This window comes from Myotis lucifugus, unplaced genomic scaffold, assembly GCF_000147115.1.
Source record: "Myotis lucifugus unplaced genomic scaffold, Myoluc2.0 scaffold_351, whole genome shotgun sequence".
In the NCBI taxonomy this organism is placed as follows: Eukaryota; Metazoa; Chordata; class Mammalia; order Chiroptera; family Vespertilionidae; genus Myotis; species Myotis lucifugus.
In genome coordinates, this window is record NW_005871399.1 from 165,984 (window position 1) to 176,859 (window position 10,876).

The 10,876-nt window shown below is 41.2% G+C and overlaps 1 long non-coding RNA gene across 2 annotated transcripts; it reads right to left on the reverse strand.

Moving 5' to 3' along the window:
• Positions 1-1,017: 1,017 nt before the first annotated feature.
• LOC102438765 lies at positions 1,018-10,305 on the reverse strand. 2 transcript variants are annotated; one of them, XR_001350789.2, is made up of 5 exons: positions 10,049-10,305; positions 7,079-7,337; positions 5,035-5,220; positions 1,195-1,293; positions 1,018-1,102 (listed from the first exon to the last, which is right to left on the reverse strand). It is a non-coding gene; the product is annotated as an uncharacterized LOC102438765 (long non-coding RNA). The 2 variants fall into 2 exon arrangements; XR_330520.3 differs by lacking the exons at positions 1,018-1,102; positions 1,195-1,293 and having other exon boundaries at positions 1,747-5,220.
• Positions 10,306-10,876: the final 571 nt, after the last annotated feature.

The following is a 10,876-nucleotide window of genomic DNA, read 5'->3' on the forward strand; positions in this document are numbered from 1 at the left end:
ATAAAACAAAAATTTATCTGGGGCCCTAACTGGTTTGGCTCAGTGGATAGAGCATCGGCCTGCAGACTCAAGGGTCCTGGGTTCGATTCCGGTCAAGGGCATGTACCTTGGTTGCGGGAACATCCTCAGTGGGGAGTGTGCAGGAGGCAGCTGATCGACGTTTCTCTCTCATCGATGTTTCTAACTCTCTATCCCTCTCCCTTCCTCTCTGTAAAAAATCAATAAAAAATATATTTAAAACAAAATTTATCTGGGAGATAAACACCTGAGCGTGAACACCTCTGAGGCACCATGAGAGTAAAATTTTATCCTTGTAAGATAAACACATGGTCAGTTCACACTCACACACACACACAAACTGACCAAGAAGATAATCTCAGTAAAGATAAAACATCAGAAATTGCACAGAACATAATCATGTTATTGCATAATAGATTAAAATATAGCCTTTAACATGTAATTAAGTAGCAATTAGTACCAATGTACTTTTCTAAATATCTGCTCAGCAGAACTCGTCAGAAACAAAAGGTATCCTGTCTCTTCCATCAGGATGGAACTACCTACAACACATGCTGGTGAAGAGTGGCAAGCCCCACGCTGCTGAGAGTGTAAAGGGTCCAGCCACTCTGGCAGACAATTTTGAAATACTTTTTTGACTAAAATATTCATATCTCTGGAACAGTAGAGTCACATCTAAGAAAATGGTCAGAAGCGCAGACAAAGATTTATGTACCAGAATGTAGCAAACAATAAATACCCGACAACAGGACTATGATTAAATAAATGATATATAAAAAAACATAATAAAACCGTCACATATAATTATGAGTGCTTTCAATTATATAGGAAAACGTTCAGAAGATAATACCAATCCAAAACAGCATAATATGAAATTGTATATATGGTATACTCTCAATATTTAAGAATATATACATAAAAAAATGACTGAAAAAGGTATCTTAAAATGCTAACAGTGATTGTCTCTACAAAGTAGTATTATCGGTGATTATTACTTACTTCTTAATACATTCCTGTATTCTCTAAAATTTCCATAATGATATATTATTATGTTTTCAAAAAAAAATCTTTTGGAAAAGTATTCCTAAATGATAATAGAGAGAGTAACTCAGTAATACAATAATACATTATTGTTAACGTAATAATGAATGTGAGGTGATAAATGTGCTAACTAACCTCATTGTAGTGATCATTTTGCAAGTATACATGCATCAAATCATAGCCTTGCACACCTTAAACTTCCACATGTTATGTGTCCATTATTTCTCAAAAGAGCTGGGAAAAAATTAATGACATTACAAATCAGTTTACAAAAACTCAAAACAGCCCTCAGAAAAAAATTATACTTTGAGTATATAGCAATAAAAACAAAAAATTACTATATACACATATAAAATACAAATGAATTTTATTTATAAATGTATAGATGTACACACTTAAAATAAAAGTTACTAATTAGGGGGAAGATACATCAAAAGAATATAATGCCATAATCAAGTAGAGTTTACTCAGAATTTAAGGATGTTTTAATATAGTGAAAACCATTACTATAATATTGGGTGACTTAAATGATAAAAATATATGATTATATTAAAAGATACCAATTCCTACTAAAAGTTTCTAACAAACAAGAGTTGTTATTTCCTTTAAGTAGATAATATTTGTTTAAAACTAATAATTAACTTAATATTTAATGAAGAAATATCAAAAAATATCTTTTTATCACAATTTTATTTAACACAAAATAGATACATAAGACAAATATTTTTGCAGCTATGATTTTAGGGGGGAAAAAAACGCTGTTAGAACAAAGGCAATTCACTAAAAGACAAATATTTTCTTAAAGTGTTCATTTTCGACCTAGACAATTCAAATTGAAGCATTAAAAAGATCTTTACACCTTATGTAACACATTCCTTAGGGAGAAAAAGATTTTTTTGAAAATTAAAAATATATGTGTGGGAAGAAAAAAGAACAATGAAGACCAATATAATGCTGATTCAATTGATTCAAATGCAGAGTTTAACTCGTTACATGGCAAAAATATCTAACTACCAAGTGTGAGAATTGCCAAGAAGAATAAATAATGTTTTTGCTCAAAGCTAGGGAATAAAAGCACAAGGCACTGCAATGTAAGGAAGTAAGTGCTATGCTAGAGAGCTGAGCACTCTCTTGGGGTCAGGAAAGGTTAACCCGGCGTTTAAAGAATCTAATTTTACCAGGTTTTAAGGCAGGTGAAGGGAAGAAGGGTGACACCGAGAGGGAGGGAACTTACAAACGCAGAGTCACAGGATCAAACGGCCCATTCCAAAACCGCAAGTAGGTCAGTACACACAATACTGGCCTGCATTTTAAAAACTTAATATTTAAAGATCAGAAAATCTGGCTTTCTGGCTTCTTTTGTCAAAATGGACAATCTGACAAACTGGACCAAGTTCCCACATGAAAACGAGAGGCAGAGACCCCTTTTCGACGGGAAAATTTGCCACAGCACTTCCTCTTTGCCCCCTTCCTCTTACATTCAGCTCATTTCATCCAGTAACTCACCTTTCTGGTCCCTGTAGCCGTCTGAGTTTATGACTCGTTCCCTACGTGATGGGGACCAATAAAGGTAATGGCAGGAAAAAGCGATATGATTAGGACTGGATTTCAAAAGATCAACCAGGCAGCAGAAGGGAAGGCAGAGGGAGAGAAGGGTGGTAAGGAGATCAGTGAAATCCACAAAAGTCTATTACATTAACAATTAAAATGGGGCAACCACCATTGTAACCTAGCACCTCCCACAAAACACTCGCAAGACATGACTTGAAAACCACTGAGTTCTATAAGAGGGTTTTAAACAAGGCAGTGTGTAGGGAATGTGAAGAAAGGCACAGAGAAGGATAAAAATTTGAGAGATTTTCGAGGGGAAAATAATCTCCAACATTAGGTAACCAATTTGACACTGGGAATAAAGAGAGAGAAGAGTATTAGGGCACTCTGCAGTTTTGGGGCTTAAGTCATTAGATGGTGAAAACTCCAAAATTTAAAAAAAAAATGGGGGGAGGGGGGAAGAACAGCTTGGAGAAAACGTAATCCTTCAATTTAGGATATATTGAATTTGTGGAGCCTAGAGATATATAGCTTCATCTCATAAGGGCCAATAAATTGCCAAAGAAAACTTATCTCTGAGTCTAACTCTGTAACAGCTGATCATCAGGTACGATTACATAAAGTATTTCTACAGAATGAATACCAAAGAACTAAAGTTAAAATGAAATATTATAGAATTGAATAAAATATTGCAACAAAGATTACAAAGGGTCAATAACTTCATGTATAAGCACATAATTATAAGATATATGAAAGAAACACGATAATATAAGTCTACCAAGTCTCTTAATATAAAGGATATGCATTTACATACTACACTGTTTCCATTAAGGACTGAAGATGGCTTACAACAAAAATATATGTAGTACAATGATATAATGTAAATAATGATAATAATAAAATGTAAAAATATTTTTTTAAAAATTAGCACCAGGAGAAATCAGAACTAGGAAGAAGAAACAAGATATGCAAGCTGTGAGGGCTTCAGAAACACCATTGTTGACAACCAAACTGAAAAGTTTAACAAAAGTTGCATGACTTTTACTGTCCATTAGGAGAAAACACAGCAATTTCTCCCTTTACAAAAGACATTTTTTGAATACCACCCCCAATGCAAAAGACAGAACTTCACGACAAAAATATTTCTAAATTAAATAAAGTTAGCCTTATGAAAAACTCACTACCTTGCCCCTATTTCTCAAAAGCCATGCTATTGCAGGACAGTTAAGTATTTCTAAAAACACTCCACACAGACATTTGGGGATATTATGACAGCAAACACAGGGAAGGGTTCCATAAAGTGCTTCTCTGTGGTACCCTTTGATGGAAACAAAGAACCAAACATCTAAGCATCACTGGATGAAGACATCTGGGTGGGGGAAGAGAGGAGAGGGAGGGGGAAGTGAACATGAAGTGGGCGAGATATATAGATCTCTGATGGTCCATCCTGATCCATAAAAGAATGAATACAATTTTGAGGAATGGATGAACTACACATCCTTCAAACCATAGCAATTGGGCTTTGGACAAAGTTTCGTAAGAGCAGAGTAGAAGTGAGGTAGGAATCTCTGGCGAGCACCCAAAAGTTATATACTCTCTGTGTTGCCCGAGGATGCAACCACAAGAGGTGAATATTATATGAGCACAGTATGGCTGACAGCCTTTCATAAAAATTAAGGAGCCTAACTAAAGGCCATCCCACATTGGCACAAAAGAGGTAATTACAGGCCCCTGTAATTAAAGAGCATGTGCAAAATGCACAAAATAAAGACCTACAGAAAGCAGACACATAAAAATATTCACTTGCACATAAACCTAAAGAAATGCAAATCAAAAAACAGTATCATTTTGCAACTATAAGCTAAGCAAAAGACTAACTTTAAAAATTCAATATTGTGTGGATTTAAAGAAAAGAGTTATATTCCAAATTCGTTAGAAAGAATCAAAATTTCCCAGGATAAGGGAAACAGTTAAGAAAACTATGATATACGAATGTATCTGTGCATAAAAATGATGATGCGTGATAAATGTGAACAAATATGAGAAGATGCTGATGAAGTTGACGTACCCAAACTGTATATATGGGCATGCAGACCAACATGTGGCTGGGTCACAGAGCAAGTCAGCGAAACCTGCCTGTTTACGAGCTCTGCCAGCCAGCCCGGGAGAGCTCTCAGGAACTGCAGGCAGAAGCTGCCATCCCAGGCCTTGTCCAGCACGGACCCATCTGTACTCAGGTTTACCCTCTCTTTGCCTGCTCAAGGTCCAACCTCATCCCCGACCTTATCCTCCAAATCTGACAACGTCTCCTTTTCCTTCTTCTTTCATTCTCACGACACCCTGTGAGGTAGGTATTTTAAAGAAATAATTAAATGAATGAATAGCTACAAATCAAAGCTCAACACGGAAGCTTTGTTTCCAGACCTTCCAACTGGAGGAGCTTCTTGAGCTTCTTCTTACTTCCGCGACGTCCTCACGGTTTCCCTGCACATGGCTTCTTGGCCGACTGGGCAGGGCCGGAGGCCGGGGGACGGGCTTCTGCAGCCCCAGGAACCGGTCTTCCTTGCTTCTCAAGGCCCGGTGAGTGCTCAACAGAAGAAGCTGAATTATCTAAAAAGAAGAAGAGATGAGGTTTCCTAAGACACTCCTTTTACCATTTCTAAATTTCATTTTATATTGGGAGCATTAGTCCAGCGAATCAGATCTCAGAAAAAAATTCTAGATTTGGAGAGTTTGTGTCTTCTGGATTTACAATATATTAGCCCTAGCCAGTTTGGCTCAGTGGAAAGAGCACTGGCCTGCAGACGGAAGGGTCCCAGGTTCAATTCCGGTGAAGGGCACATGCCCGGGTTTCGGGCTCAATCCTCTGTGTGGGGTGTGCAGGAGGCAGCCAATCAATGATTCTCTCTCATCACTGATGTTTCTATCTCTCTTTCTCCCTTCCTCTCTGAAATCAATAAAAGTATATTTAGCCCTGGCCGGTTTGGCTCTGTGGATAGAGCATTGGCCTGCGGACTGAAGGGTCCCGGGTTCGATTCCGGTCAAGGGCATGTACTTTGGTTGCGGGCACATCCCCAGTGGGGGGTGTGCAGGAGGCAGCTGATCGATGTTTCTCTCTCATCAGTGTTTCTGATTCTCTATCCCTTCCTCTCTGTAAAAATCAATAAAATATATATATTTTTTAAAAAGTATATTTAAATATATATATAATATTAAACACACACAGAGCAACCAGAAAGAAACTATTTCATAGTTAGGGGAGAGCCACAAAACAACAGATGAAGGTAACGACAGGCTTTATACATAATATAGAGTAGAAGGCCCCTGCCACCATTCAGGGTCCTTAGATAGCCTCCGACACTGGCATATGCAAAGCCCTCCCCACCTTCTCACTACCTGCCTAGGAAGTCGGCCACTACCATCCCAACATAAGAAAGGTCCATAGTGAAAGCTTAGAGACTCTGATTTAATTATATGGTTTTCCCATCAACAATTCTCCTGAGTCAACCACCCACTAAAACTGATTTTCAGCTACAGGCAAATCTAACAGAATAAGTAACCTGAAAGCATTCCAATGAAAAGAACACCAATCATACTTTGTAGACCTTAAAAAGTGACAGACTAAGCTTCGAGATAGGAAGATGGTTATGATGTTGTACAGAGTGACAGTTTAAGATGCTAAAACAAAACATACTTTGACTACAACTGGACTAGTCTTCGTATAGTAACAAAACTGAAGGGCTTGCGAGTAAATGGTAACAATTACTGTGCATTTGAATGAGTGGTCTTTTGCAATGTTTATCTTTATTCTATGATCCAAATTTTTCAGTAATGTGCTTAAAATTTCCTAACAATTAAAAAAGAAAAAACTTTAATTCAATTTAATAAAAGAAAGCCATCCCTACATTATCCTTACCTTTCTAGTCACTGGCCCATCTCCCTCCTCTCTTTTCCTAATGAAGCTGTTAAGACTGGCCTATCTACCTCCTGACCCCCAACTTACCAAGGAGCTACACTGTTCACACACTGGGCAGGTGCCATTAGCTGCAGCCCTGGAAATAATCCATCCCTTTCCTTCTTTGGTTACAATCACAGTTCTGTATCATAAAACACTGACTGTCCTAAACTTCCCCTAGGACAGAGCTCTAAACACTTGAAGTGCTTTCTCCCCAGACTCACCTTCAGATCAAAACGACATCAGTGAGGCCTGGCCAGCATGGCTCAGTGGTTGAGCATCAACCTAAGAACCAGGAGGTAACCGTTTTAATTCTCAATCAGGGCACATGCCCAGGTTGCAGGCTCGATTCCCAGTGTGGGGCATGCAGAAGGCAGCCGACCAATGATTCTCTCATCATTGATGTTCCTATCTCTTTCCCTCTCCCTTCCTCTCTAAAATCAATAAAAATATGTGCGTGTTTTTAAAAAACTACCTCAGTGATGGAGTTTTGTCTACCTCTGACATTCTCACCTTTATTTTCAAGCATCTTGTGCAGCTTCTCGTGCCTGTAGGTAGAGATGATCTGGAAATTAACGACACTGGACACATTCAGTCCTTGGTCCTCCAGCAGCTTCAGGGATGCCGCGTTGATGAGCTGGTGGGACCGTTTGCATTTCTGAAGCCTGCACTCTCCCCTGACAAAGGACTTGCACACATGAAACTTGTTGCATTTGTCCTTGAGGATGCAGTAGCCATACAGGGCTTCACCTTTGTTGTAGCACAAACAGACCTGGGAGAGAAATGAGGCCACACTGAAAACATTGGTTTGCACTGTATCTTTTAAGCCAATAAATGACAATTTCTCCAACTGACAACTTCCGGTCACCAATGGCTGATAAAATCGTTGGGTGGGCCCTCGCCGGTTTGGCTCAGTGGATAGAGCTTGGGCCTGCGGACCTCCGAGCTTCCATTTAAGTCAAGGGCACGTACCTCGCTTGTAGGCTTCTCCCCCGCCCCGGACCCTGGTCAGGGCATGTGTAGGAGGCAACCAATCGATGTGTTTCGCTCATGTCAATGTTTCTGTCTTTCCCTCTCTCTTCCACTCTCTCTGAAAATCAATGGAAAAAATACGCTCGGGTGAGGACTAAAAAAAAAAAAAAAAAAAAAATGCACTTTTTATAAAATCATGGGTGGAAGGCGGGTGGGTAGTTACAGTACTCCCTCCCAGATCTCCCCAGCTGTTACTAACACACAGCTGCCTCTCTCTGACTTTGACCTTCTATGGACCTACCTTACTTTCCCAAAGTCTGTAGCCAATGAGTGAATTCTAAGCAGGTACTAAAGGCTGGGCCTTTGCCTCAATTCTTCAGGGTAATTGCAGCTCGAGCCCCACCATGAATCTAGTCAAAGCCTGACTTTGCCTTGCTTGTAGCTTGTCCTTCCCTGTAACCTGCTTCCCTCTTATTTTATCTTACCAAGTTTTTGTAAGGAGCCCTACTTCAAGAAATCACGCTCACCTAAATCCCTCTGTGTGGGGAAACCAACCTAGACAGGTAGTGTGAACAGATCATTTGTCAGCCAGACAAGGGCATTTGTTTAGGCAGCACTATAATAATTACATTAGGGCAACTGATGTAAACTGGGTCTGTCCCAGGAGAACCAAGACCCTTCTGGTGGGGACCTTCATAAGGATGGGTCAGGTTGTCACCCCTAAAATTGCTCTTGCCCTAACCGGTTTGGCTCAGTGGATAGAACGTCGGCCTGCAGACTGAAGGGTCCCAGGTTCGATTCCGGCCAAGGGCATGTACCTTGGTTGCGGGCACATTCCCAGTGGGAGGTGTGCAGGAGGTGGCTGATCAATGTTTCTCTCTCATCGATGTTTCTAACTCTCTATCCCTCTCCCTTCCTCTCTGTAAAAAATCAATAAAATATATTTAAAAAAATAAAATAAAATAAAATAAAATCGCTCTTAAGCTCACACACAAAAAAGATGATCAGGCATTGCGTCCCTCCTGACAACGTAGTTGGAATGCTCCTGACTCATGACATACCAAACCTGACTTCAATATCTGAAGAAACGAGAAAGGAGATGGGCGCCGAGAAGAAACCCCCTGGCTCCTAAGGCTGACCTCCTGGTCAGCCTGTGGGTACAAGCTGCTGCCTTGAGGGCAGCCTCTGCCATCTGAACCAAAGGCTCCAGCTTTGGGGCCTTCTTCCCTTCCAGACCCTGCCATCTCTCAAGTTAAAATGGCACCACAATCATGAACTACCCTCTCTTTCCCAACACCCTCCCTGCTTCTCACTCCTCTTCTAGCAACTCGGGAGTGTCTGTAATAGAATCACTGGGCCAGATTAGAAAACTCAACTTTTAATGGGTGGTCTCTTATAACATTTTATTTTGGGGGTTCCAACTATTTTTTTTAACATATATATATTTTAATCTTCACCCGAGGATGTTTTTTTCATTGATCTTTAGAGAGAGAGTGAAAGGGTGGGAGAAGCGGGAGAAAAACATCAATGTGAGAGACCAGTCACTGGTTGCCTCCCCTAGGAGCCCAACCAGGACCAGGGCTCGAACCAGCAACCGAGGCACATGCCCTTGACCGAGAATTGAACCCAAGACCCTTCAGTCCATGGGATGACGCTCTAATCACTGAATAAACCGACTAGGGCTTTTAATTTATATATTTATTTGAGAGAGAGAGAGAAACATTGACCTGCTATTTCATCCATTTATGCATTCCATTGGTTGACTCTTGTATGTGCCCTGATGGGGGATCGAACCCATAAACTTGGTGCATCGGGACAATGCTCCAATCAACTAAGCTAACCGGCCAGAGCTAGGAATCCAACTATTTTATTTTTAAAAAGTATCTGTGTCTAACTAAACCGTTACAAACATACTAACTTCACCATTATAGCAGTTATAATGGGTACTCTTTAAGTATAAAACTGAGTCATGTTGCTTTGAAGCAATTAAAATTTATATCTAAGACTGCCAAAAAAGTAAATGGGGGTAAATACTTGTAACAAATATGACCAGAAAATGAATTTTTATCATTAAAAACATTGTATAAATTAACAGGAAAAGACAAATGCCTCCATAAAAAAAAAAAAATAGGCAAAAGCATAAACAGGCAATTCACACAACAACGGCTTCATAGACAGACCTACATTCAAATCTGCCATTTATCATGTGACCTAAGGCACGTTAATCTATCTGAGACTCAGTTTCCTCACCTGTAAAATGGGGGCAAGTTATTAAGGAACTAAAGTATATAAACTGCTTAGCATCTAGTAAACACTCAAAAAACCAGTAGCCTCTATAATTATTTCTATACCACAGGGGTCCATCACTCCCTGAGTATCAAAGTCCAGTAAAATCAGAGACTCCAGAAAGGTCACCACCCCACCCCTCACCCCGGTACACCTCAGGCTGCCATGCTCTCCCCTGACTTTTTCCACTGGGCAGCCATTGAGGGTGACTCCTTGGGGACTCACCTCTGGTAAAAGGCAGGGGTCGTTCTGTAAAAGCAGAATCCGAAGCTGGGCCTCATTGAGGCCAAAAAGCCCATGGTTTTTCAGGACTTGGATGTTGACAGGTGTGTGGATATCATGGGAAAGGGTGCAGGTAGACCTAGAACACAAGGCTCTGGATCAGAGGCCTAGGTGAAGAGGCCGGTCTGTCCCGTTCTTTGCCTGGGGTCACTTTCAACTTGCATGTGAAGTGAATAAACAGGAACACCAGGTACTGCAGCCTAACAGGCTCTGGTAATAAGAAAGCTGGGTTGATGCAACTCCCCTCCCGGGGTCATCCTCATTTTCAATGAGGATATTTAAAGCCAAGGGTGGCCCCCACCCCCAGTCACCTGCCCTGACAGAGGGTGCCCACCTGTTCTGCAGGTGAGTGCACTTGTCTTCTCCACCCCAAACAGCTGCCCACCCCCACAAGCCACCAACGTTAAAAGGAAAGCCTGCCCCCACCCCACTTTGGGGAGCTTGAGTAAACCAAGGCAGAGTCAGGCGACCTCTCCGAAATCATCCATCCACCCCTCCGTTTCCTGGGGCTCGGACTAGATTGGTCTTTCTAAACCCAGAGAGACCAGCTGCCGTAAAACTGTGCGTTTGTGTGGGAGGAGGCAACCTCTGCATAAAGGGTCCAAGGCTCTGACGGGATTCGCAAACGCTCCCCCAAAAGGAGCTCGGGGCGTAAACCCCTAAGTCCCAATCCTGACTCACCCGGGGACACGACCCCCTTTTTTCATCTCTTTTGGGTCCCGCTTCCAGCCCGAAGGCCAGGGCCCGCGCGCGAGGTCGCGCCGCCGCCTG